The sequence below is a fragment of the Macaca mulatta genome, chromosome 5, assembly GCF_049350105.2.
Source record: "Macaca mulatta isolate MMU2019108-1 chromosome 5, T2T-MMU8v2.0, whole genome shotgun sequence".
Taxonomy (NCBI): domain Eukaryota; kingdom Metazoa; phylum Chordata; class Mammalia; order Primates; family Cercopithecidae; genus Macaca; species Macaca mulatta.
Genome location: NC_133410.1, coordinates 103,527,040 through 103,554,504, shown reverse-complemented (window position 1 = coordinate 103,554,504; position 27,465 = coordinate 103,527,040). Strand labels below are relative to the sequence as shown.

The following is a 27,465-nucleotide window of genomic DNA, read 5'->3' as shown; positions in this document are numbered from 1 at the left end:
TACGTATGTTCTTCCTATTTTGAAAATACCAGGGAAGCCAAGTTGAATTTAGAATTTCTATTGTGTCAGAATATGGGCTAATGAAAGAGAACTGGTTGGCTCATATATCCTGCCTTCCTAGTGCCACCTTTTCATACTCAATTTGATACTAATGTTATCAGAAATGATATCATAATGGGCCATGTGATTATGCATATAGATGCCCAGCATATGGACACCCAACTCTGGCCCCCAACTAGGGTTACCATATTTGTTTTTTTAAAAAAGGGACATACAGTTAAATTTGAATTTTAAATAAACAATGAATATATTCTTAGTATACATTTGTCTGATGAAATACTTGGAATTGATACTAAGACATTATTTGTTGTTTATCTGAAACGCAAATTTAACAAGTTGCCTTGTATGTTATTTGGCAAACTTACTGCTCTCCCACTCCTTTGTCACCTCTTGGACCTGGGGGCCTTTTGGCACATTTTTGCCCTAGGATTATAGATACTGAAAGCACTGTCCTCAGTAGGGAGGACCTCGGGAAAAGTCACTGTTAGACTTCTTGGGGCTGTGTGAGCAAAGAATTTTAGGGACCAGGTACTGGAATTATTGTCTAAAAGTGAAGGGACAAGTTCTGAATGAACATGTCTTCTTGTTCCCAAAGATTCCTTTAGGGCAGGGCATAGCTGGAAATAACTAGATTTTGCTCTTTAAAGCACTAGACCAGGATAGGGACCCCTCTTGACCAGTTCTAAGGGTAGGATTTTTCTGCAACCTTCATTGACCTGGGAGAATTATAATGATTCATGATTGGGGTTTTCTTTGAAAGTGAAGTAGAAGTTTAAGGAGATGTGTTAGTTTGCTAGTGCTGATATAGTAACAGCCTGGATGACTGAAATAACAGAAATTTATTTCCTCACGGTTCTGCAGGCTAGATGTCTACTCTCAAGGTGTTGGTGGAGTTAGTTTATTCTGAGAGTCATGAAGGAAAGATCTGTTGCAGACAATAGATGAAATTGATGAATTAGGCACGTGTGGTGGCACATGCCTGTAGCCCCAGCTACTCAGGAGGCTGAGGCAGGAGAATTGCTTGAACCCAGGAGGCACAGGTTGCAGTGAGCCATATCATGCCACTACACTCCAGCCTTGGTGACAGAGCGAGATTCCATCTCAAAAAAAAAAAAAAAAAAGAAGTCAATGAAATTAAAGAAATGATAAATATAAGATTCAGAGAAGTGAGAGTGAACCTTTGAATAATAGGTGTAAACAATCATACATACTCATCTACACATGCCAAAAAAAAAAAAAGAAATAATGAAAAACATAATAGAAAATGTTCATGGGCCTTCATTTAGTCTGCAGGTGAAAGAGCTTAATGAAGTCAAGGCAGAATCTATTGAAAGAGACTATACCATAAAAATATCCTGCAGAATTTGTTTTAATTTCAAGAATTTAAAAAATGTCTTGCAAGCATTTTTCAGAAAAAAATCTACAGCCTACAAAGGGAAAGAAATGAAGCAAAAGTTTTTTTGTTAAATGTCAGAAAGTAAGGCCGGGCGCGGTGGCTCAAGCCTGTAATCCCAGCACTTTGGGAGGCCGAGACGGGCGGATCACGAGGTCAGGAGATCGAGACCATCCTGGCTAACACGGTGAAACCTCGTCTCTATTAAGAAATACAAAAAACTAGCCGGGCGAGGTGGCGGGCGCCTGTAGTCCCAGCTACTCGGGAGGCTGAGGCAGGAGAATGGCGTGAACCTGGGAGGCGGAGCTTGCAGTGAGCTGAGATCCGGCCACTGCACTCCAGCCTGGGTGACAGAGCGAGACTCCGTCTCAAAAAAAAATAAAAAATAAAAAAAATAAATGTCAGAAAGTAATGATGCAACATTTATAAGGATTTAGGGAAAAGGATTGTGACTCAATAATTTTCTAGATCACAAATATTCATTTGTGGAAGAAAAAAATTCAAACTTTTAATTTCCTGAAAATATATCTTCCTTAAAATATTCCTAAAGGCATAAATCCAGCTGACAATGTCAAAATGAGAATTTCAATATGGTGAATTCATGGTGTGAAAGCATTCTGTTGAGACTAAACACATGACTTAATGATTATAAATATGTTGTGTTAGTCAGCTATTGTTGTATAACAAACTACAAAATTTTAGTTGCATAAAGCAATAAGCTTTTATCTCTCTTTCATTTATCTAGTGATTGGCTACTGTGGCTCAACTTCAGACTATAACACCTGCACATAGTAGAGGATCAGTGAATATTTGTTGTGTGAATTAATGATATTAATAACTAGATAAATTGTATAAGCATACAGATAACCACAAATAAAATGTAAGGCAAACTACCATTCAAGTGATATATGTCACAAAAGTACAACATAAATCAGAGTTCATAAATCTCAGAAAAGAGGTGACAGATCTCAAGAAAGGAAGAGAAAAAATATATATATTTTAGAAATGGAGATTAAAGTAGACCTAACAGATATATAGGTAAACATAACAGATGATGCCTTTAGAGAAATATAGGGTGGAAATGGAAAATACTTTAAAAATAGAAATAGAAAGGTAAATAGATTTAAAAAAAATTATTGAAGATAAACAAAGAAGATCCAATATAATTATAATAGGAGTTATTACAGAAGAAAACCAAAGCAAAGGAGTAGAATAACTAAAAACTATAATTCAAAAAAAATTTCCTGAAAACGATAAGGATTTAAAACTATATGTTGAAAGAACACATCATTTAGCTAAGCATACCAACACGATGGCCAACCCTAAGACATTTCTATTAAAATTTAGATTTTAAAGGAAAATAAAAAAGTTTCTTGGACATCTAGGATTTAAAATAATAAAATGTGATCCAAGAATTTTATATCAAGCAAAAGTGCCTTCCAAATATAAAGGCACACACTACTAACATCAGGTAAAATTCTGCAGATATTGTTTCCATGAGTACTACTGAGGTATCTATCAGAGAATAAGCTTCGCAAAACCGAAATGTCTATAGAGACAATGTTGTAAGGATAGGTATAGAGCATTAACTACATAGTTACTTGCAGAACAAAGATAATATGATGTTTAAAAGAAAGAGAGTACAGTTTATAATGGTTATATGATCTGTCAAGGTTCACCTCCTAAAAGGCAAAGAATGACAGGAACATATGAAAAAAATGTTTAAGTGGTTTTCAGTAAAACAGTTGAAGTGTATTTAGTGTTGCTATTCTGAGACCAGTGTGTGTATATTGTTGGGTAAAGCAAATTAATAATTATATTCTAATTCTATTATTTCTGTTTTTTTTTTGAGAACCACAATTCTCAGAGTAGAAGAAAGGAAATAGAGATGTAATAGAGAGAGGTTATAGTACACATCCTACAGTGCAAGTGGAATGGTGTTTTATTTAAATTGGAAATATCAATATGAACTTACGAGATTTGATACACAGACACAATGTGTGTTTGTTTCCCATCTTTGTCCACTGAAAAGGCCTAGGAAGTGACTAGCCCAGTACACAGCCCTAGCACCATGATCATACTCTTTGAATATCATTTACTGCTAACAGAAACCTGGACTTCTTGGAAAAAGAGCAGATTACAGTATGCAATGGAAAATGCACAAGGTGAGACTGAAATATCTTCCTATACCAAAAAGCAAGGAAATTATCAAAGGCCATTAATATCATGTCAAAAGGATTCAGAGGTCAACTTGAGGTTCCTACGGGCCAAAGATGGGGCAGTTTGAGCTTCAATGTGATTAAAAATTGCAGTGATTTGAAAGCCATCAAATATGTTGTAATCCAGGAGTTCTTACTGATTTTTTCTTTAAACTGGTTGACTTTGGAGGGTGAAAGGAAAACAATTTATTATCATGAAAACTGATAAACAGATGGAAAGAATCAAGCTTTATCCTGTCTTTACTCTTTGAAGGCTTCTACCAGGTAATTGAAGAAGAGGTAAGGGAAAGTGTTTCTTTATAAAAGTATTCCAACTAGTAAATGAGAAAAAAAGTATAAATTGGAATTACTTAGCAAGCCTGGCTCATTTACAAAATCATGAGACAGGATAAAATGGCTATTGTTCTAAGCCATTAAATTTTGGGAGTGGTTTGTCATGCAGTATTAGATAGTTGAAACATATCCAAATATTTTCTACATTTTTGTCTTGAGTGTAACAATTCTTCCAGTTAAAATTAAAATGTTTTCTTCTTTTCTATCTTAAAATCCCCATACTCAAAAACTGCCTGAAAATCTTATGCTCTTTTTGTCAAGTTTTGAGTAGTTCAGTCTAGAAATCATCTTTTAATATACTTTGTGTCCTCATACTTTCTCTATCTTCTTTTGCATAAAAATTATTTCCCACAATAGTGTCTAATTCTTCTTTCTCAGGAGTGTAAATGAGATTAAAGGCATCTCTTCTTTAGAAATAGCTACTGAATCATAGAAAAGCATCATTATTTCTAATTTTTGTTAAAGGACTTTATGGGATTAAACATGGCCATTAAGAGAAACTTCCTAGAATACAGACCATAAAATAGAATTTTGTCAGCAGGGCAACTCAAATGTGGTTAGAATAAAGTATTGCTTAAAGGGTCCCTATGGGGATAGAATTCACCTTTCTTTTATTCTTTTTCTGTTCTTTTATTATTATTTTAGACAGGGTCTCACTCTGTCACCCAGGCTGGCGTGCAGTGATCATGGCTCACTGTAGCCTCGATCTTCCCAGACTCAGGAGCTCCTCCCATCTCAGCCCCCTGAGTAGCTGGGACTAATGTTGCACACCACCACACCCAGCTAATTTTTGTATTTTTTTCTAGACATGGTGTCTCACTGTGCTGCCCTGGTTGGCTTTGAACTCCTGGACTCAAGCAATCCTCCCACCTCAACCATACAAAGTGTTGGGATTATAGGCCACCATGCCCCACAGAATTCACCGTTTAAATTAAAATACTTATATATGGCTGCAAAAATCATATTAATTACCTGTTGGTTTTAAATGGGCTCAGTGAAAATGTTTGATAGAATCCTCAAATTTCTTAAACAGGAGAAAAGACTGGGAATTTTACTGTTATTTCTTTTTGCTTCATACTTACCAAAATAAAACCATGAAGCAGTTTGAGGAAGCAGCAGCCCTTCCAAAATTGAACTGAGTTGATTAAGAAACCAAACAAAAAAACGAACAGCAACAGAGATTAAAAATGAGATTTGTAAACTTGGATCCTTTCTTAACTTGATATCTTAGAAATGTAAACCACACCTCGTTGGTAATGGAAACTTGTGTAAACTAATCTTATCTCCCACACGTGAATATAAAATGGAAAAGACAAGATGCCAAGTCATAAAACTAAAAATCTTTCTTCCTTGGTAACAAGAAAGTAAGCCAAATATTACCAATTTGTAAGCAAATACTTCTTTAAGTAATGATTCTTAATTTGGGAAGGTAGAGGGCATGGTTATAAACCTCTTTAGGAATCCAGATTTTAAAAAGTCACAAACCCCTTCCAAAAAAAAAGCTGCATATGCACATGACAGGTGGCACATAATTTCAGGGGGCTCATGGAACCCTAGTGCTCTGTGAGCTTCACATTAAGAAATTCTGACAAAGATGTCCACAATCCTCATAACTCTGGTAGAATTCTTGGTGATTACATCCATATATGTGCCTTCTTAAACTTAAAACTTCTAGCAACTATCATTACCAATTTAGGAAACTGAAAAATACTGAAAATTTTCATACTTTTGGTTTGGTAACTATCTGCCATGTTTTGCTAACTAACATAATTTGTTTTCTTAAAAAAAGTAGAATTTAAATTCTAAATAAATTACATCATGCTTGATTTTTTAGAACTTGAAGAACAAATTTCATATTGTAACTCTTTTTTTTTTTTTTTTTTTGAAACGGAGTCTTGCTCTGTCGCCCAGGCTGGGGTGCAGTGGCGTGATCTTGGCTCACTGCAACCTCTACCTCCCAGGTTCAAGCAATTCTCCTGCCTCAGCCTCCCGAGTAGCTGGGATTACAGGCATGCGCCACCACACCCAGCTAATTCTTTTTGTATTTTTAGTAGAGACAAGGTTTCACCATATTGGCCAGGCTTGTCTGGAACTCCCGACCTTGTGATCCGCCTGCCTTGGCCTCTCAAAGTGCTGGGATTACAGGCATAAGCCACTGCGCTTGGCCTGTATCTCTTTTTCACTTAATTTTTAAATCCTATTTTTTTCCCTTCTTTTTTCTGCTTATGCATATCTTAAATTTTCAGGATACTCTCAACTGGCAAGTTGAGTTCATGCTCACATATACACAAGATTTTACATTTTCTCTTCTAGTGGCCTTGCAATTCAGTTTCCTCATTATGTTATATAGTCACTTTTTTTTTTTTTTTTTTTTTTTTTTTTTTTTTTTGAGGCAGTCTTGCTCTGCTGCCCAGGCTGGAGTGCAATGGCATGATCTCGGCTGGGCTCACTGCAATTCTGCCTCCCGAGTTCAAGTGATTCTCCTGCCTCAGCCTTCTGAGTAGCTGGGACTACAGGTACATGCCACCATGCTCAGCTAATTTTTGCATTATTAGTAGCGACAGGGTTTTGCCATGTTGCCCAGGCTGGTCTTGAACACCTGAGCTCAGGCAATCAGCACACCTCAGCCTTCCAAAGTGCTAGGATTACGAGCATGAGCCATCACGCCCTTCCTTTATAGTCACCATTTTGTTGTACGTACCCACAATGTCAGGATCGTGTTTGATACTTTGAGTCATTAAATTCACATATCTATGTCCAAATTTCATCACATGGGTACTTGTGGTATTTATCTTTGTTGTAGTAACTCTTATCTTGAAAATTATCCTTTTATATGTGTCATTTTGCAAAAGTCATGTTTCACAATATATATAACTCGAACAGGATCACTGTAATCACCCTAATCCTGTACATATACATTTTTTCTTCTTGAAATGGTCTTTACAAAAAGATTCCAAGAGAAAATAAACTATTTCCTTTTTCAGTCATTTAAAATTCCATAAACATTAAACGTAATTCAAAATTCTCTTACTGCCATATCTACTTAGATGTAATCAACTCACAATTCTGGGAATAAGTTACATGTTAACATTTTACATTTTTTGCACAATGTATATTGTCTAGACTGTTCCAACTTAGGTATTTGCTAATAGTGTAAATGCCTTATGTTGTACATGTCTGTTCTCTTGAAGGTGGAAGTATTACTGAATCAAAAACATGGGCTTCCACAAATGATCATAAAATGACACATTTATTGTCAGCTATAATGAGGAAAATGAACTCAAGAAAGTAATTTCAGTGTGAGGTCCCACGTTCATTCCCTGGCACCTCCACCAAAAAAAAAATTATAATAATTTCTAAATTACAAAGTCATTATGAAATTAGAGACACCTGAGTGCAAATCCGTGTCTTCTGTTTACTAGCTGTGTGATATTCTCTCAATTCCCTCATCTGTAATATGGGGAAAATAGTACCTATGCTAAAGGATTTCTGTAAATTAAATTTGAAATAATTCATGCTTAGGGCCGGGACTGGCATATAGCTAGGACTACCTAAATAATTCTTATTTTTAGAGTGGAATTTTCTCTTACTTAGGAATTAAGCTCCCAGAAAGCAAATAAAGTGAAAAAAAAAAAACTTTTAATTAAAATTCTCCTTGTATATATTGTATACTTAAAAATTGTTGAGAGTAGATTTTTAAGTGTTTTTACCACAAAGCAATGCTAAATATGTGAAGTGATGCATATGTTAATAAGCTTGATTAGCCATTCCACAATATATAAATATGTCAAAACATCATGTTGTATACCATAAATATATACAATTTTTGCCAATTTAAAAACTAAAGTTTTTTTAGTTTTTTAAAAAACTAAAAGTTACCCTTGCAAATTTCATAAATCAGTTATAAATTATAGTGTACATAGATTTGTATATGGTGCCTAACTCCCATTAATTAGTTTAATCTTTATTCCGGGCCTACTCTGTGCCAAGAACTATAAGAGATGCTGAGACATGTAAGAATAAACAAGACTTATGAGATTCCTCTCCTCAGATAGCTCAGTCAGTGAGAAGACCTTAAATTACAAAATAGCACAAAATATGCTATGATAGTGGAAGTACAGTGCTAGAGCGCTCTTACAATATTTGTAGAAGCAGCCAGGGAAAAGTGACAGCTGAGTTATGAAAAATGAGTAGAAGTAAACCAGTAAAGAAGGTAAAATAGAGACAAGGAGAGAAGAGGCTGAAGTACTTAAGAGGTTATGTAGACTAGTGAACAATACATTCTTGGTTTCTTGACCCCAAGAAACCAAAGGGCAAGATCTCTGCTTTTGCCTTCTTTGGGCAGACGTGCAGAGAAGAACATAAGAAGAAAAACCCAGAGGTCCCTGTCAATTTTGCAGAATTTTTCAAGAAGTGCTCTGAGAGGTGGAAGACGATGTCTGGGAAAGAGAAGTCTAAATTCGATGAAATGGCCAAGGTGGATAAAGAATGCTATGACTGGAAAATGAAGGATTATGGACCAGCTAAGAGAGGCAAGAAGGAGAAGGAACCTAATGCCCCCAAAGGCCACCATCTGGGTTCTTCCTATTCTGTTCAGAATTCCTCCCCAAGATCAAATCCACAAACCTTGGCATCTCTATTGGAGATGTGACAAGAAAAGCTGGGTGAGATGTGGAATAACTTAAATGACAGCAGCCTTACATCACTAAGGTGGCCAAGCTGAAGGAGAAGTATGTGAGAAGGATATTGCTGACTATAAGTATAAAGGAAAGTTTGATAGTGCAAAGAGTCCTGCTAAAATTGCCTGGAAAGAGGTAGAAGAGGAAGATGAAGAAGACAAGAAGGAAGAAGAGGAGGAGGATGAATTTAAAAAAAACTGCTTATCTGTAAAAAAAAAAAAAAAAAAAAAAAAGAGAAAGGCTATGTAAAGGAGTTTGTACTTAATCCTCAGGGTGGGGGAAAATATCAATAGTTTTTAGGCAGCTATAGTTAAGTTGACTCATGTTGTACAAATATTAATTTGGAATGCAGAGCAACTGAAGGCCTCTTTTTACAGAAAAAATTACAGTTAACACATGTAGAGAGAAATGATTGGCAAACCACTGCTTTGCCCCTTTAAAATAATAATTTGGGCAAGGATCATTAATGGATGGCAAAATTCATGGGTGAAAGGATGGTGGGGAACAAGACAGTCACACGAAGGTCTTCAAGTTTTCATCCCACAGATGATTTACTAATTACGAAGAGAATCCTTACAATGGAGAGATCCGGCAAACTTGACATTATATGCCCCCTGATGCAATGCAGCGACAAGTTGTTATGGGATGAAGTGTGTATCTCCAAAATCTGTATGTCGAAGTCCTAACCCAGTTCCTCAGAATGTGACTATATTTGGAGGCAGTGCCTTTAAAGAGGTAATGAAGAAAAAATGAGATCATATGGGTAGACCCTAATTCAATATGATTGGTGTCCTTATCAGAAGAGGAGATTAGGGGCTGGGCATGGTGGCTCACGCCTGTAATCCTAACACTTTTGAGAGGCCAAGGTGGGCAGATCACTTAAGGTCAGGAGTTTGAGACCAGCCTGGCCAACATGGTGAAACCCCGTCTAATAAAAATTTAAAACTTAGACGGGCATGGTGACATGCACCTGTAGTCCCAGCTACTGGGGAGGCTGAGGCAGGAGAATTGCTTGAACCCGGGAGGTGGAGGTTGCAGTAAGCCAAGATCACGCCATTGCAGGCCAGCCTGGGCAATGCAGCAAGACTCCATCTCGGGAAAAAAAAAAAAAAAGGAGGCAATTAGGACACAGACTTACCCAGAGGAAAGATCATGTGAAATGTGAAGCCACCAGGAGAAGATCTCCATCTACAAGCCAAAGAGAAGCCCTCAGAAGATGCCAAGCCAGACAACCCCTTGATCTTAGGCTTCCGGCCTCCAGAATTGTGAAATAGTAAGTTTTTGCTGTTTAAGCCACCCAATCTGTGGAACTTTGTTAGGGCATCTCTACCAAACTACTACAGAAGTACTGACTGTTGTCAAAATTTTTGCCAAAAATATAAATATTTTGAATAACCTAGTTAGGTCTCTATCTTACTTCCCATCTACAGGAAATACAAGAGATATAAGTATAAGTTAAATAACATAATAAAGGAGCAATCAGGCCAGGTGTAGTGGCTCATGCCTGTAATCCGGGCACTTTGGGAGGTTGAGGCTGTTGGATCACTTGAGCCCAGGAACTCAAGGTCAACCTGGGCAATATAGCAAGCCCTTGTCTCTACAAAAAGATTACAAAAATTAGCTGGGCGTGGTGGTGTGTGCCTGTAGTCCCAGCTACTTTGGAGGCTGAGCTGGGAAGATCTCTTGAGCACAGGAGGCAGAGGTTGCAGTGAGCCAAGATTGTGCCATTGCACTCCAGCCTGCACGATGGAGCCAGAACCTGTCTCAAAAAGAAAAAGAAAAGGAATGAGACAAAATCAGAATGTGGCACATTTTATGACAGCTAAACTGAACTTGTCAAACAAGGCAAAGTTTGAAAAACATAAACAAATAAATGTTGGAAGCAATGGCTATTCTAAATGAAAAGACATTAAAGAAATCTAATAACCAAACACCATGTGTAGACATTTACTGGAGTCTGCATGGGAGAAGGAGGATATTTTTATAATGTAAAAACATTTTTGGGACAATTGGAGAAATTTAAATATACTTTGTATGTTAGGTGATATTATGGAATTATTGTTCATATGCACAGGTGTAATGATGGTACTATGCTTATGTAAGAGAATGTCTTTATCTAGATATTCATGCTGAAACATTTAGGGGTAGAGATATTGCCAAAGTTACTTTCAAAGAGTATAGCGGGCTGGGCACAGTGGCTCACACCTGTAATCCCAGCACTTTGGGAGGCCAAGGAGGGTGGATTATTTGAGGTCAGGAGTTGGAGACCAGCCTGGTCAACACAGTGAAACACCATCTCTACTAAAAATACAAAAAATTTAGCTGGGCATGGTGGCGTGCGCCTGTAATCCCAGCTACACGGGAGGCTGTGGCTTGAGAATTGCTTGAACCCGGGAGGAGGAGGTTGCAGTGAGCTGAGATCGCGCCACTGCATTCCAGCCTGGGTGAAGAGTGACTCAACAAACAAGTAAACACCACCACCACAACAACACCCTCCCCCACAAAAAAACCCAAAGAGTTTAGGGGAAAAAATTTACAGATGTATATATGGAGAAAAAGGGGCATAAAGCACATTTAGCAAAATGTTAAATGGTGAATCTGAGAGATACGTGGGAGCCAATCATATTATTTTCCAACTTTTCAAATAATTTTATTGAAAAAAAAACAAAAACAAATGACAGACCAAAGGCCACCTAAAGTTGAGAGAGAATACCATTGTAATATTCCAAGGGAAACATGACAGTTATCTAGACTAGGGTAGTGCTAATGGAGATGGAGAGAAGAAGATGAATTTGGAAACAAATTCTTAAAATAGAATTGATGGGATTTGCTGATAGTTTGAGATGTCATGGGGGCATTGATTATGAGGAGAGGAGAATTCTGGAATGGACAACGATGTAGGTGGATGATGGTTCTCCTGAGATAGGAAATAAAAGTGGAGGAGGAGCTACCTTGGGGGAGATGATGAAATAAACTTTGGACAATAATAACCATCAATCAGGATTTCCAGACCTACAAAGCTGTCATGATAACCACATTGTGGTGAGGACCTGCTTGGAAGGTCACTAATTTTTCCCTAGATGATGTTTTAGTGTAGTTTTTTTTTTTTTTTTTTTGAAACCCAGTCTCACCCTGTCTCACTCTGTCACCCGGGCTGGAGTGCAGTGGTGCGATCTCAGCTCACTGCAGCCTCTGCCTCCCAGGTTCAAGTGATTCTCCTGCCTCAGCCTCCGAAGTAGCTGGGGTTACAGGCGCCTGCCACCACTCCCAGCTATTTTGTTTTTTTTTTTGTATTTTTAGTAGAGACAGGGTTTCACCATATTGGCCAGGCTGGTCTCAAACTCCTGACCTCAGGTGATCCACCTGCCTCAGCCTCCCACAGTGCTGGGATTACAGGCATGAGCCACTGGGCCTGGCCTTAATGTAGCTTTGTAAGACCAAGAACTATGCTGGGCATTTACAAATACATTGCACATATGGTCCTAATAGAGTCCAGTGAAGTAACTACTTGGCATATATATATATATTTTTTTCTCAGCCCTGGTTCCTCACTGTAAAGCAGGGATAATACTTACATAAATACTTACTATAATAAGTTCAGGAAATCAGGAATTATATTGTTTCCCAGGTGCCTACTATTCTTTCTGTATAGTAAGTGCTTAATAAATATATGTTGATTTAGCTACAACAATCTCTGAAATTTCCCCATATTCATCCTTCATTTTACCAGTAGACAGGCTTGTGCTATGACTAGTTACAACAAAGCTATCGATTTGTCCATGTCCTAAGAATCCAGGATAAAATAATGGAGTATATTAAGTTTATAAAAGACATCTATAATTTCATTAAATCCTGACTGTAGTCATGACAATGTTATTTCTTCAGTTATAAATGAAGAAATTGACTCTTGGAAAGTTTACATGGCAGTAACTTAGCCCATGTTTTAGCTGGTAAGAAAGAAGTGGAACTAAGACTGGAAAATAAACATAAGCTGTTTCCAACTGCCCCGGGGTGCTGTAGAAAATGCTGGGTTTGAAAATTATGGAAGAAGAAATGAAATAACTGTGAATTACAACGTAATGCTAGACATTGCTTCAGGTAATGTACCATGATGCTCGACACAGGCCTCAAGTTTCACTTTTTATTTTAGGAATATTTTTATAATGTAAAAAAAACATTGTTGGGACAATTGGAAGAATTTAAATAACGTTTCTATGTTAGATGACATTATGGAATTATTGTTCATACACTTAGGTGTAACAATGGTACTATGTTTATGTAGGGGACTATCCTCACATCGCTGTGCAGAGATTGAAATTCATGAGAGGTGAGGGTGCTGTATGTGCATGCCTGCATAGACACCACATTTCACTGGTGATTAAATTAGAATAGTAAACATTTCAATTTATGTCCTAAGACAAATTTAAACCTAAGTCTTTAGAGAGGGAGAAACAGGTTAGTAACCCATCACAACTCGAACTCAACATCGGTTTAGTTTGTTGTCAGATTATCACAATTTTAAAGGTGTCTAAGGATAACATGATAAATAGATCATCTTAAGGCACATGTAAAAAGATCACAAAATTAATGCAATTTTTTTCTTTTTTTTTTTTTTTGAGACAGAATCTCACTCCCTCACCCAGGTTGGAGTGCAGTGGTGCTATCTTGGCTCACTGGAACCTCTGTCTCCTGGGTTCAAGCGATTCTTGTGCCTCAGTCTCCCTAGTAGCTGGGAGTACAGGCATATGTCACTATGCAAGGCTAATTTTTGTATTTTTAGTAGAGATGGTGTTTCACCATGTTGGCCAAGCTGGTCTCGAACTCCTGAGATCGAGTGATCCACCTGCCTCTGCCTCCCAAAATGCTGGGATTACAGATGTGAGCTACCACGCCCCAGGTCCAAAATATTTTATAAGTTCTACATGTTCAGAGTTTGGCTTCATTTGAAATTTCTGTAGCACACTTGTTGTCTGCTGTTAATATATCTCTGAGACTTACTGGAAAAGCACTTTTGAGTTAATTATACCAAAAGGAATACTTTATTTTTGTGAATTATAAATGACTTATACTGTATTAGAAGTAATACCAAAGTTGTCTCAGAATGATAGATATTGGCCAGTAACTTTTATACTTAGGCAAATTAGAATAATGTAAAGAATTTATAGAAGTGCCTCTATTCAGAAATCTCACTGGTGTACCTAAAATACCCACCATTAAAATTCTGTTAGTGCTAAGCATTGCCCTGGTTTCAGATGTTACTTTAAAAAAAGTAAGCGCTCCTAGCAAGTCTCAGCTAAATGCTTCATTGTGTCTTTCATTCATTCATGTTTATTCCCTTATTCATATGCAGTATTTTTTTTATGAAACATGCTTTTTGGTGTATAATATGCATACAGTAAAATTTACCTTTTTTAGGTGAACAGTTTGATGAGTTTTGAAAAATATATATGATCATATAACCACCACTGCCCCTGAGATATATCACCCCTGAGACATATATCTATATCAAGAGGGTAGTATATCGTCCTCTTGTCTTATCATCAGTCTTCTCCCCTCCTTCCCCAGTCCCTGCTAGCCACTGATTTGATTTATGTTTCAGTAGATTGATTGAGACATGGCCTCACTATGTTGTCCAGGCTGGTGTGCAGTGACTATTCACAAGCTCCATCATAGCAGACTGTGGCCTCCAATGATCCTCCTGCCTCAGCCCCCTGAGTAGGTGGGAATAGAGGCACTCATCACCACGTCCAGCAGTTTTATGTCTGATAGGCTAGTTACAATGCTAGGTGCTAGGGATACCAAGACAATAAGATCTAGTCCCTGTAGAGAAGGAGTTTGTCATTAAGTAAGGAGACAGACTTGTTAACGGAATATTACCACAGAGTAAATGCTATTACAAAGGTATGAATGACGTACTTTGGTAGCACAAAAGGCATACAACTAACTGTGTAAATTGAGAATGCCTCATTAAGAAGATGGTTATTCAGCTGGGTCCTGAAAGGATGCGTTGAAATAGGACAAACAAAGAAGGTGGGATAAGACTTTCCAACTGGAACCAGTATCTGCACATAGACATTCAGTTATGAATGTTCCTGTGTCTTCTGAAAAGGAGATGAAGATGAGTGTGAAATCTATCTGTCCAAGGTGTAAGTAATAAACTGCTAACATTCTGGCCCTCATAAATTCACACCCCAATTTTAAACTTCTAGACTCACCTGTATGCCTGAGCTAAAGGCATACTCTGTTATTAATGCTTCAGCAGCTATTTCTGCCGTGTGTCTTTGCAGTTTAAATTTAATTTTTAATTACGTGATGAAAGGCTCGAGTTTGAATCATCACCAAACCAGTGAGCAAAGTAATGGAATTTGAAGCATCGACAAATAGGCAGGAAGCCTCTGTATTGGGGAAAATTAATTGTGTTCTCTCTAGTGTCATGTTCAGTTATGACCCTCCCCAACCAACTCCATCCATACTGAACTTTTGCTTCTTCCATGCAACACTCTCACCCTGTAAACATATGCTGTTCTCTTCTTTGAAGGTGAACGGCACTCTTCTTTGAAGGTGGTTTATTTCCACCCACCTTCACCCAGCTGATTGTCTTTCATGCCCTTCCTCAGCCATTCTCAGTGTTCAGAGAATATAGTGTTTTCCTATTGTGTGTCCTTATCACTGTGTCATAATTGCTTGTATAATTTTCTGTCACCCCCATAGACTCTAAGCTCTGTGACAGTCTATTGAAATGCTTTTTTGAAACAGATGCTCTATAAATATTCTGGGAACGAAGGAATGAATAACTTGAGTTCAGACTTAAATTTACACAATTTAACTGGATTAAATGAGAAATAATTTGGAAATGTATAAACGTACTTTGAACAATTTGGTATACAAACACCTTTGATATTTAGGGCTGAGTTTGGGGATTAAATTATAAGGAAGAACAGAGATCAAAATGTAATTGGTTAAACGTAAATCTTTTGTGAAAATTCTGGGAAATGCATATTAACAGCATAACCCCATATCTATTTTTGCAATATTTAGCTTACATAAGTTATGTTATTTAAGTGTATTTATCCATTTGATGAAGGATTTCAAAAGTGAGGGGAAAAAAAATCATCATTCCAGCAATGATTTGCCATTACAGGCCTGAAGTGCCACAGGCACCAAACCACTCAAAATCTATATAGTATGAGTCACAAACCAAAACAGGTCTTTACTCTGCCTGAATTCCAGTCCCTAATCACAAGTTAACTGTGAACATAACATTTTAAGATAAAAGAACTAATCCTAAAAGGGGCATTTATTTCACACATTTCTGTATATCTAGAGTAGCCAAACAATAAAATATGTATTTTAGTCGTGAAATAGTTAATACTTAACATGGGTTCATATTCTAAATATACTCTCTTTAAGGAAATAAAAAAATTTTAGAATCATTTCTAAAGCACATTTCTCCTTAAAATTTTTTATATTTCCAGTAAGATAGGGTCAATTGGAGGCAGGGCACGGTGGTTCGTGCCTATAATCCCAGCACTTTGGGAGGCCAAGGCAGGGAGATCACTTGAGATCAGGAATTTGAGACGAGCCTGGCCAACATGGTGAAAACCTATCTCTACTAAAAAAACAAAAATTAGCTGGGCGTGGTGGCGGGTGCCTGTAATCCCAGCTACTCAGGAAGATGAGGCAGAATTGCTTGAACCTGGGAAGATTTCATGACAGACCAACACTCTGTCTCAAAAAAAAAAAAAAAAAAAAAAAGAAGCAATTTGGCCTATGGATAGATTTGTGTTGTGGTGCGTAGTAGGCACACATTTGTTGACGGTCTCAAATAGGCTCAAATAGGTGTAAGGAAATCTAGAATCTAAACCCAGCTCAAGCTCCATGGGAGTACGTAAATTACTTAACCTAACACTAGACTAATAAATGATATATATTATGTGGTATATTAGAAAGTGATCATTGCTTTTGGAAAGAAAAGGATAAGGCAAAATTGAAAAGATCAAGAGACGGGGTGTATGCTTAGGTGGGAGCTTTGCTTGATATATATGAGCCCTCAGTAAAATATTATCATTATTATTACTTTCATTTTCTCATATGTAAATAAAAACATTAGGTTGAATGATTCTTAGAACTTGAAAAAAGTTGTGTTTAGGTGGGCTCTGTTGCAAACTCTTTAGAGTTATTCCAAGTTTTATAAAGTTATTATAGTTCTGTTTGTTGCTTAAATATTTTTTAAGCATGTTCCTTGTGGTTTCTGTAAAACTGTTTGTCCTCCAATGATGTAAGAATAATCAAATAATTTAAAAATTAATTTTTTAAGTGATATAAACTCAAAATAAAAGTTTTAGTGTACTTAGGAAAAATTATGTAATAGTATTAGATAGTATCTGTTAGGCCCGTTTCCTTTAAATCTTGTCTTTTTGGTTGTTGATTCATGATTATTTTAAGTTTTCAACAAATATTGACACACAGTCCTATTCTAACACATTCCTGTTTGAAATTGATGTAGTTATCATTGTTGGCTTGGAAATAGACATTTGTAGCACACCTGTTAAGACTGATTCCCAAAGACTGTTGAGCATCATAAAAGTAGATGTTCTGTGTTCTATAAATTGTAAGCTAGAAGACAATCAGCTCCAGATGAGTTTCTACATGATTATTAATTTTTTTAAAAATTAAAGAAAAAAGAAAAAAAGGAGAAACCTTCAGATGTATAAACCAGCTTAATCATCTTGGGTTAATATAGGACACAAGAAAAGGTGTATATAATGCATGTTGTTTCTACAGTAATCTTACTATTCCTTTGCCTGCACAGGTACCTAGACTCTAGCAAAGTAAAATGTATGATAGTCATAAATGTTCTAATATCCTAATTATCTTCCATTGTTTATCTTCTTTTATTTATTTTAGCTGGTTTAAATTATACCTTCATGAGTTCCAGAAATTTAGTAGAAATATTTCAATAATTAAAAATATATATGTATTAGTTATCTATTGCCACACAACAAGTTACCCACCAAATCAGGCAGGTTAAAGCAAAAAATGTTTATTATTTCACACCATTTCTGAGAATCAGGAATCTGGGAATGACTTAGCTGTGTGGTTCTGCATCAGGGGTTCTCCAGTTTTTAGCTGAGGATGCAGTCATCTCAAGACTCAAGTAGGACTGGAGGATCGACTTCCAAACTTATTAATGTTATTAGCAAGCCACAGGTCCTCAACAGTGAGCCTGCCTATCGTAGCTGGCATCATCACCCAGAACAAGGGATCTGAAAAGAGAGTGATGAAAGCTGCAGTGTCTTTTACAACTGAATGTCATTACTGAGATGCCATCACTTCAGCTGTATTCCAGTGGTCACACAGACTACTCCTAGTGCAGTGTGGGTGGGAACTATACATAGGTGAGAGAACTGGGAGACAGAGATCACTGGGGGCTATCATGGAGGCCAGCTACCACAATATATATTTAACTACTAGGTCTATAAAATGATCTGAATCTTAATAATAGTAATAAATGTGATTAATATGAAACAAGTTGGAATTTAAGATAAAAGCACTAAATAGGACAAATAAGTATATTAAATCATGATTCCTTATAAAATGCTAATGACTTGTAGTAGATGCTGTGATACGTGTTCTACTCATTTCCCACTTCACGACTGAAGCACTAAGTCCTTCTGACTGCTGGTAACTTATAGTTCCTATTCCAGCTGCATTCTCCCTCAAAAGATTGTAGACCTGCCGTCTGCAAAGTGAAAGTGTGTGGGGAGGAGGAAGCCCACATCGATGACTGACTACGTGTGAATATAAATGTCCTTTTGTTTCAGTTCAGCACAATTCTGCAAGAATATCCCACAGTGGTTGGTTCCCAAAGCATTTCTTAATGAACTCCCTGCACCCTCCAACTCAGAGTCAGCTTCCCAGGGAGGCCAAACTGCAACACTGAGAAAACTTCAGTGTGTATGTGTGTTCATTAAAAATCAAGACTAGGCCGGGCACGGTGGTTCACGCCTGTAATCCCAGCACTTTGGGGAGGCCGAGGCGGGCGGATCACGAGGTCAGGAGATGGAAACCATCCTGACTAACACGGTGAAACCCCGTCTCTACTAAAAATACAAAAAATTAGCCGGGCGTGGTGGTGGGCGCCTATAGTCCCAGCTACTTGGGAGGCTGAGGCAGGGGAATCGCTTGAACACAGGAAGCGGAGGTTGCAGTGAGCCGAGATCACACCACTGCACTCCAGCCCGAGACAGAGCGAGACTCAGTCTCAAAAAAAAAAAAATCAAGACTAAGCTGAGGTTCCTAGTAGGAGTTGGTTGATGGGGTTCTTTTTACTAGGTTCTTTTTGTTTTGCTTTGTGCAATTGCACATGTTTCTATATAACAATGTAACAGGGCCAGTGTTGTGGCTCACACCTGTAATCCCAGCAGTTTGGGAGGCCAAGGCAGGCAGATTGCCTGAGCTCAGGAGTTCAAGACCAGCCTGGGCAACGTGGGGAAACCCCGCCTCTGCTAAAAATACAAAAAATTGGCTGCACGTTGTGGTGCGCGCCTGTAATCCTGGCTACTCAGGAGGCTGAGGCATGAGAATAGTTTGAACCTGGGAGTCAGAGGTTGCAGTGAGCTGAGGTTGCGCCACTGCACTCCAGCCTGGGCTAGAGAGTGAGACTCTGTCTCAAAAAAAAAAAAAAAAAAAAAAAAGAAAGAAAGAAAAGAAAAGAAAAAGAAAAATAGCCAGGTGTGCTGGCACACATCTGTAAGTTCCAGCTACTCAGGAGGCTGAAACAGGAGAACTGCTTGAGTCTGGGAAGCAGAGGTTGCAGTGAGTGGAGACTACACCACACTGCACTCCAGGTTGGGTGACAGAGTCAGACCCTATCTTAAAAAAATATATATATAATATATACACAAAATATATATAAATATATATTTTATACATACATATAAAACAAATGGAAATGAGAAACTTTACTCAGCTTGGATACTGTGATCAATGTTCATCATACTCAAATATAAACATGTACAATACATATGCTAATATACACATACATATATAGTGGGATGTTATGGTTGCAAGATTGCTGAGACACTTTCCTGCATTTTGCATTTCTTGTCAGAAATACTTCCTGGAAACCTTTCTATGTCAATAGCTCTAATTCTTTATTTTTAATGATTACATAATATTTCATAGTGCAAACGTACCATTATCTCTTCAGAGGGAACACTGCGTAATGAAAAGGAGCTCTAAAAATGGTTGTTCTTACTCTTCTTGATCTAGTGCACCTGGAAGCTCTCAACCAAGGGAGCTCCACTTGCAATTTGATTGGTTGCTACTGGAAGGGACAGATTATCCCTTTGGGATAGCTCTTTTTCAAGTGGGAAAAAATGTCAAATATTTGGAAATAATAGCTGAGGTTCATAGGAATCATGATTATAAGGATTTGTGAAGTTGCTTGATTTGAAGAGTACTTAAAGATATTTAGTCTTTCTAAAAACACAGGTCTTAATCTTGTTTTAAAGCTTAAGACTCTTCAAGATTTCCATTCCCCTTAGACGATCCAAATTCCTTAAACCAGCTTATTAGGCATTTCAAAACCTGTCTAGTTCTCTGTAGCCATATCTCCTCCTTTGCACTCAATTCTTAAACCACTCTGAACTATTGAACATTACCTTTGAAGCTTGATTTTGTCACTGATTTCTGCACTTTTTAATATGCTTATTATCCCTTTGAACTACCCTACTCATTGCCTTCCTAATTTTTATTCATTTTTCAAGTCTTGACCTTGCCATTACATTCCTTGAAATGCCTTAGCCTGATTTCTATACCTGTTAAGGGCTCTTTACTAAGTGCTGCCACAATGCCTATTATTGCAATTATTCATTCAATTATACATCTTTCCTGGACTCCTACATCCCAGAGATAGTGTCTGTTCGCTGCATGTCCCCAGTGCCGGGCACATAAGAGGTACTCAATATAAGCTGTTGAATTAATTAATGACAAAAAACAAAGGCTGCTAAGAAGAATGTAAGGCTGATTTAAGAACTAAGGAGATAATCTATCCAAACATGTAAGGGTGCCACACATTGAATTTAATGTTTAGCAATCCATGGTGAAGAATTTTGTTAATCTTTGATGAAATGATTCAGCAACGTTTTATAATTAAAATACCAATAACTGCATGATTTTATAAGTATGGACCAAATAGAGGACCAAAATATCAATGTCACATTAAAATATGAGTATAGAGCAAAATTCAATACAATTGGTTTTAAATCATTTGAATTATGGAAGTATAAGCACCATGAAATAAATCAATTACAAGACAATCCTACAGTAATACAATTCCAAGAAAAAAGGCCAGTCTACATTATATCAAAATACCATAGTTTTTTTTTAAATAAATATTCTTTATCAATCAATTAGGTACATGACTAATTTCCCATCTTCTTGTAATATGACTAATAACAATTATTTGGAATAACAGACATAGGTTCTGAAATATTTTCTAGCGGGTTACTAAATTGTTAATAACTATCATGTTTTGAGTTGTTAGTACATTTTAGGTCCCTTAAACATGAAATTAGTAAATTTTTTAAAAACAGCTTTGAAATATAATTCAGATACTATATAATTTACACATTTAAGGTATACAATTCAATATTTTTTAGTATATTCACAAGGTTGTGCAACCATCACCATAATCTAATTGTAGAACATTTTCTTCTCCCCTAAAAGAAACGTGGTCACTCTTCATTCTCCTCCCTCTCTCCGCTAGCCCTAGGTGCCATAATCTACTTTGTGTCTCTATAGATTTGCCTGTTCTGGACATTTCATATAAATTAAATATATATGTTGCCTTTTGTGTCTGGCTTCTTTTACTTCATGTGCTGCTTTTTTTCCCAAAGTTTTTCTGTGCTACAGCATGCATCAGTACTTTACTATTTTTTATCCCCAAATAATATTTCATTGGTTATACCACATTTTATTTATTTATTCATCAGTTGTACTGAATAAACTTTTTTTCTACCAAGACTTTGCTGGAGAATGAATAAACTTTTTAAATCATGTTTGAGTAAATTGCCCTAATCCTTAGCTATAAAAGGCTTTACTGTAGAAGCAGATCCATCTACAATACAAAATTAAAATAAGGCCAGGCACGGTGGCTCATGCCTGCAATCCCAGCACTTTGGGAGGCTGTAGTGGGCAGATCACCTAAGGTCAGGAGATCGAGACCAGACTGGCCAACATGGCAAAACCCCACTGCTACTAAAAATACAAAAATTAGCTGGGCATGGTGGTGGGTGCCTGTAATCCCAGCTACTCGGGAGGCTGAGACAGGCGAATCGCTTGAACCCAGGAGGCAGAGGTTGCAGTGAGCTGAGTCACACCACTGCACACTAGCCTGGGTGACAGAGTGAGACTCCGTCTCAAAAAAGAAAAAAAAATTAATAAAAATTTCTAGGAAGAATATTTTCTGTACAAGATCAGGGATCCTGTGGCTTCTAAAATATGTCACTTCATCTCAGAGGGTGGATGCAAGGATTAAGTGATTTAATATAACGAATGAGTTGTTTAATAGTTTAGGTTCAGATTAGGAGCTGGGGTGGTCCTATCCTTCCACCTATTTTAGACTGTCCCATTATACTCACTATTAATTGCACAGAGCCCTCCACTCTTTTGATTCCTCTTTAGATTTGTGTCTCTTTAGTCCACTCCAGGTCTCACATCTTTACTCATCCATAATCTGCCTTCTCCACTCAACACAATGGCTTTTTGGCCCTGCTAGAGAAGGTTCCAATGTGGAACCTGATTGGCGTCTCCTGAAATATTATCTCTACAATACATGGTAGGGATCAGTGCCAATGGAAAGTGCTTTTACAGTCTTTGGACACTATTCTTTTCATTCCTGTTTTCTTTGGCAACTATTTCAAACATTTATAGCCAATCTTCAAATCTCTAATTACTATATGAATCACACTTGGCAGAGGACATCATTATTGGGAAAATTCTACTGATTAGGGAGGAATTTACCTATCACTTTACATTAAAATTCACGTTTGTATTTCAGAGTTGCTTTTTATTATTTATTTATTTTACTTTTTATTTTATTTTATTTTTATTTTTTTGAGACTGAGTCTCGTTCTGTCAGCCAAACTGGAGTGCAATGACACAATCTCTGCTCACTGCAACCTCTGCCTCCTGGGTTCAAGAGATTCTCCTGCCTGAGCCTCCTGAGTAGTTGGGATTACAGGCGCCCAACACCACACCCGGCTAATTTTTGTATTTTTATAGAGATGGGGTTCCAACACGTTGGCCAGGGTGGTCATGAACTCCTGACCTCAAGTGATCCACCTGCTTTGGCCTCCCAAAGTGGTGGGATTACAGGTGTAAGCCATCGTGTCCAGCCTATATTTCAATGTTCTTAATTTGTGCTCTTGATTTCTGTCTCTTTAAGGATCTTGGTCATCTCTTGTCTATACTTTCATCACCTTTCTATCTACTCACTCCCTGAAACTCTTTTAAGAGAAGTCTACATAGATGCCCTTTTACTCTTCCTATTCATTCTTCAAACTACATAAAATCATTTAGGGATCATTTCTCCAAAAGTCATACATAACCCACCTTCATTACCTTTCCTTATCTCATTCTCCTCACTACTCCAAGTTTGGGCACAGCGTGGCTAGTCTGTGCTTCTTGTAACTCCTATTAGTGTATTTTCCCCACTACACTGTAAGACAAGGATCTCTGGAGAAAGGAATTGTGTCTTGCTCACCTTTGAGTCCCCAGAGCCCTTATTCATTTTTGGCCCATAGTTGCCAAATGGAACTTGGGGTGGGGCAATTGCTAAGTAGGAAGTTATGATTAATCTTCCCTAGATTAAATGGTAAAATGTTATTAATACAAATATTTCAGAAATTGTAAGCTGTATGGGAAATTGCTGGAGAATTGTCCGTGCCTTTACTGTCCATGGTATGTTTCTGTTTATCAGAGTCCTGGTGCTGCTTTGCCTCATATTAAAAAAGCAACAGTATAGTGTTGTTAGTCATAATTTCGGTTATTTAAAAAATGCTGGCTACAACTGTCTTCTGATTAGGACATACTGTAGACTTACAGAATCCTTTTACTTGATATTCTTGATGTATTCTAAATATGTGCTTGGCATAGTCATGGTATAGTATATGTCAGGATTATTATATCTGGAGTTTTTTCTTCATAAAGATCATGCATATCCATATGTATAAATTAAATGTAATAGCCACTCTTTTTGAAAAGTAGACTTCATCATTATGCTTATATTTTGTCTAAAACACTTTTTTGGATTGACTTTATTATCTTGTTTTGTATAACACAGAAATACCCAAATGTTCTTCTCACTTGCACTATTCTTGTTAAAAACACCCATCAGATCTTCCACTTTTGAAAATTATCAGTAATAATTTAACCATGATCATTTTTAATCTTTGGACATCAATAGACAGATTTTTTGTTTTTCTCTAATGCTCCTCTGAAAGCTCTTATGATCAACTACAGGCCTAAATACTTCATGTTCAGCAAAGAGGGACTGTGCTGTGGAAAAGGATGATGCTAGATGTTTTGAGGTACAGACTTTTGATGGCATCACTTAAACAACTTTCAGATCATACCAGCAGACTGAGTCAGGTATGTTCAGGTATTTCCAGAAGCCACTCAAGAAGTAGGTGGACTCATGAGGCTACTAATCTAAGACTGGGCATTAATTCTTACACGGGAATTAATTACACTGGAATGAATGAATTACACTGAAAGGAATGAACTGATGAGAGATGATTATGATTTTTGTTTGGAGTATTGTTGATGCTTTAATGTTCTAGTTTTCGGAAATATAAGAAACCAGTTGCTCTTTTCTCTTAAGCTATCTATAACTTATAACAATTTAATAGACTGCTTTTTAAAATAAAAACATTTGTAAATGATCTTTTTTTCCATTTCGACCACTCCAAAATTCAGAAACTGTTACTGAGTATTCTTGTTCTAATGGCAAAACAGTTATCTAGATAGGTTGAAAATGAATCTGTCCTCCTTGTTATAAGGACATAACTAGAAGCATTGGTTATGCAAACAAGATCTTGGCCTGGAACATCATATTTGAGAATGATGCTATTTTTATTAATATCACTAGGCACTTTTAAGGAACTAAGGTTGACTTTGTGGACCCAGTGCTTACATAGCCCTCTTGGGAAACTGGTCTGGTTCCTGGCTTACAGTAATTCTAGCCTTACAGGTGAGAGAGAAAAGTTATTTCCCAGCAAGCCCAGGAGCCTGAAGATAATTTGGGAAACCCAAGAAGAGAAGAATTCTCCCAAATTTATAGCCTCTGCAGGTGAAATCTAGCTTCTTGGCTTAGCTTTCTAGCTTCAATAAGCTTTTAAAAGTCTAATCTAATTCTCAAATCCTGATTGAAAATATTCAGTAAAGCAAATTTAGAAAGGTCTAAATGGTATTATTATGACTACATCTATATAAATAATCAAGTCAAATCCAATTAGACCAGTTTTATTTTGCAATCAAGAATAATCTTATTATTTTGGGAGGCCGAGGCAGGTGGATTGCTTGAGCCCAAGAGTTTGAAACTGGCCTGGCAACATGGTGAAACCCGTCTCTATAAAAAATTTAAAAATTAGCTGGCCATGGTGATGCATGCCTGTAGTTCCAGCTACTCGGGAGGCTGAGGTGGGAGGATCACTTGAGCCCAGGAGGCAGAGGTTGCAATGAGCCAAGATCATGCCTTGGCACTCCAGCCTGGGTGTAAAAGCTTGTCTCAAAAAAAAAAAAAAAAAAAAAGTAAAAAGAAAAAAGAAAAAAAAAGAATAAAAAAGAATAATCTATAATCTTAGCAGGCACAGTGGTGGTGCATGCCTGTAGTCCTAACTACGCAGGAGGCTGCGCTGGGAAGATCACTTAAGTCCAAGAATTTGAGGCCAGCCTGGGCAACATAGTGAGAGACCCCGTCTAAAAAAAAAAAAAAAAAAAAAAGTAGGGGTCAGACGCCGTGACTGGTGCCTATAATCCCAGCACTTTGGGAGGCCAAACTGGGCAGATCACTTGAGGCCAGCAGTTTGAGACCAGCCTGGCCAACATGACAAAACCCCGTGTCTACTAAAAATATAAAAATGGGACGGGCGCGGTGGCTCAAGCCTGTAATCCCAGCCCTTTGGGAGGCCGAGACGGGCGGATCACGAGGTCAGGAGATCGAGACCATCCTGGCTAACGCGGTGAAACCCCATCTCTACTAAAAAATACAAAAAAACTAGCCAGGTGAGGTGGCGAGTGCCTGCAGTTGCAGCTACTCGGGAGGCTGAGGCAGGAGAATGGCGTAAAGCCGGGAGGCGGAGCTTGCAGTGAGCCAAGATCCGGCCACTGCACTCCAGCCTGGGCAACAGAGAGAGACTCCGTCTCAAAGGAAAAAAAAATATATCTATATATCTATATATATATATAAATGAGCCGGGCATGGCGGTGTGTGCCTGTAACTCCCAGCTACTGGGGAGGCCGAAGCACGAGAATTGGTTGAACTTGGGAGGTGAAGATTGCCGTGAGCCGAGATCCCGCCACTGCACTCCAGCCCGGGGGACAGCCAGACTCTGTCTCAAAAAAAAAAAAAAAAAAAAAAAAAAAAAAAAAAAATCTTCTTTTTGGGAACATTTTTGATCAAAAGATGGGTGACTATAGAGACAAATTTTGTGTTTCAATGGAAAACTATGCATCATTTACAGCACATCCTTCCTGGTTATCAGATTCCAGCCCAGTTCATGATCTTTGATGTCTTTTTCATGTCTCTTTGTAAATTTCAGATAACTGATAGATAGGCAAACTCTGTCTTGTCTGTCAGAGTGTCAGAGACTTAAGTGACTTCCAACCCTCACCCTGTGAAAAAACCAGTTCTGGTACCTACCCATAAATTGTACTGAATTTGGTTACCTTGCTCAAATAGTTAATCCTTACCAAATTGTTAATTCTTCTGGTTTCCTTCAATATCTGGCTATAGTCCTTCAAACTAATGTTTCCAATTTTTCTTCCTTTTGCCTGACTCAGAGTCATGGAGAACTAAACCTGACTGCCCAATCTCTGGGACTTTAGGCTGCCTTGCAGTTGACCCTTTCCACAGAATCTGAAGAAGTCTCGCGAGTTAAACAATGTTCTGATATAAACTTGGAAGAACCCACCACTGCAGCAACCCATGCGTAAGCTGGATTTCTCCCTGGACAACCCATTGTCTGGACCACTAAGGAATTCCAGTGAATTCCAGGAATTCCTGGGTCAAGCATACCCTTAGATGAGATGCAACCAAGACTGTGGACATCACCAACAGCATTGACAATCTATCTTAAACGCATGAAATGCAACAAGCAATGCTGTATACCCAAAAGATTTTCAACAACCTCTTGGAATCCACTGAACTAGTACCCTCAGAGTTCAACTCCTAGCTCTTTACTGTAATACAACTTTTTATCCTAACATTTCTCTTTTTCCTTTTAGGCATCCATCTATTGCAATGCCCAAGCCTTTAGGGTCTCCAGGATCCTAAAACAATCAACATTTTCTACCACCTCTTAACAGATGGTTTAATCAATTTTCTAGGAAGAATATCAACAACAATCCTTGAGAGACTACTTCTTAGACCCTTCATCAACATTTGGGAAGTTTATAATCAGCTCGAAGTTGTTCAGTAATGACTGACATTCATTTATCTTCAACAAAAGGACAATTGACAATGTTGAATTTCATCTAAGCCTTGTGTACCTGG

General features: G+C 37.6%; 1 pseudogene; it reads left to right on the top strand.

Annotated features, from left to right (window-relative positions):
• The first annotated feature begins 8,296 nt into the window (after window positions 1-8,296).
• LOC708573 (high mobility group protein B3 pseudogene) lies at window positions 8,297-27,246 on the top strand (annotated as a pseudogene).
• Window positions 27,247-27,465: the final 219 nt, after the last annotated feature.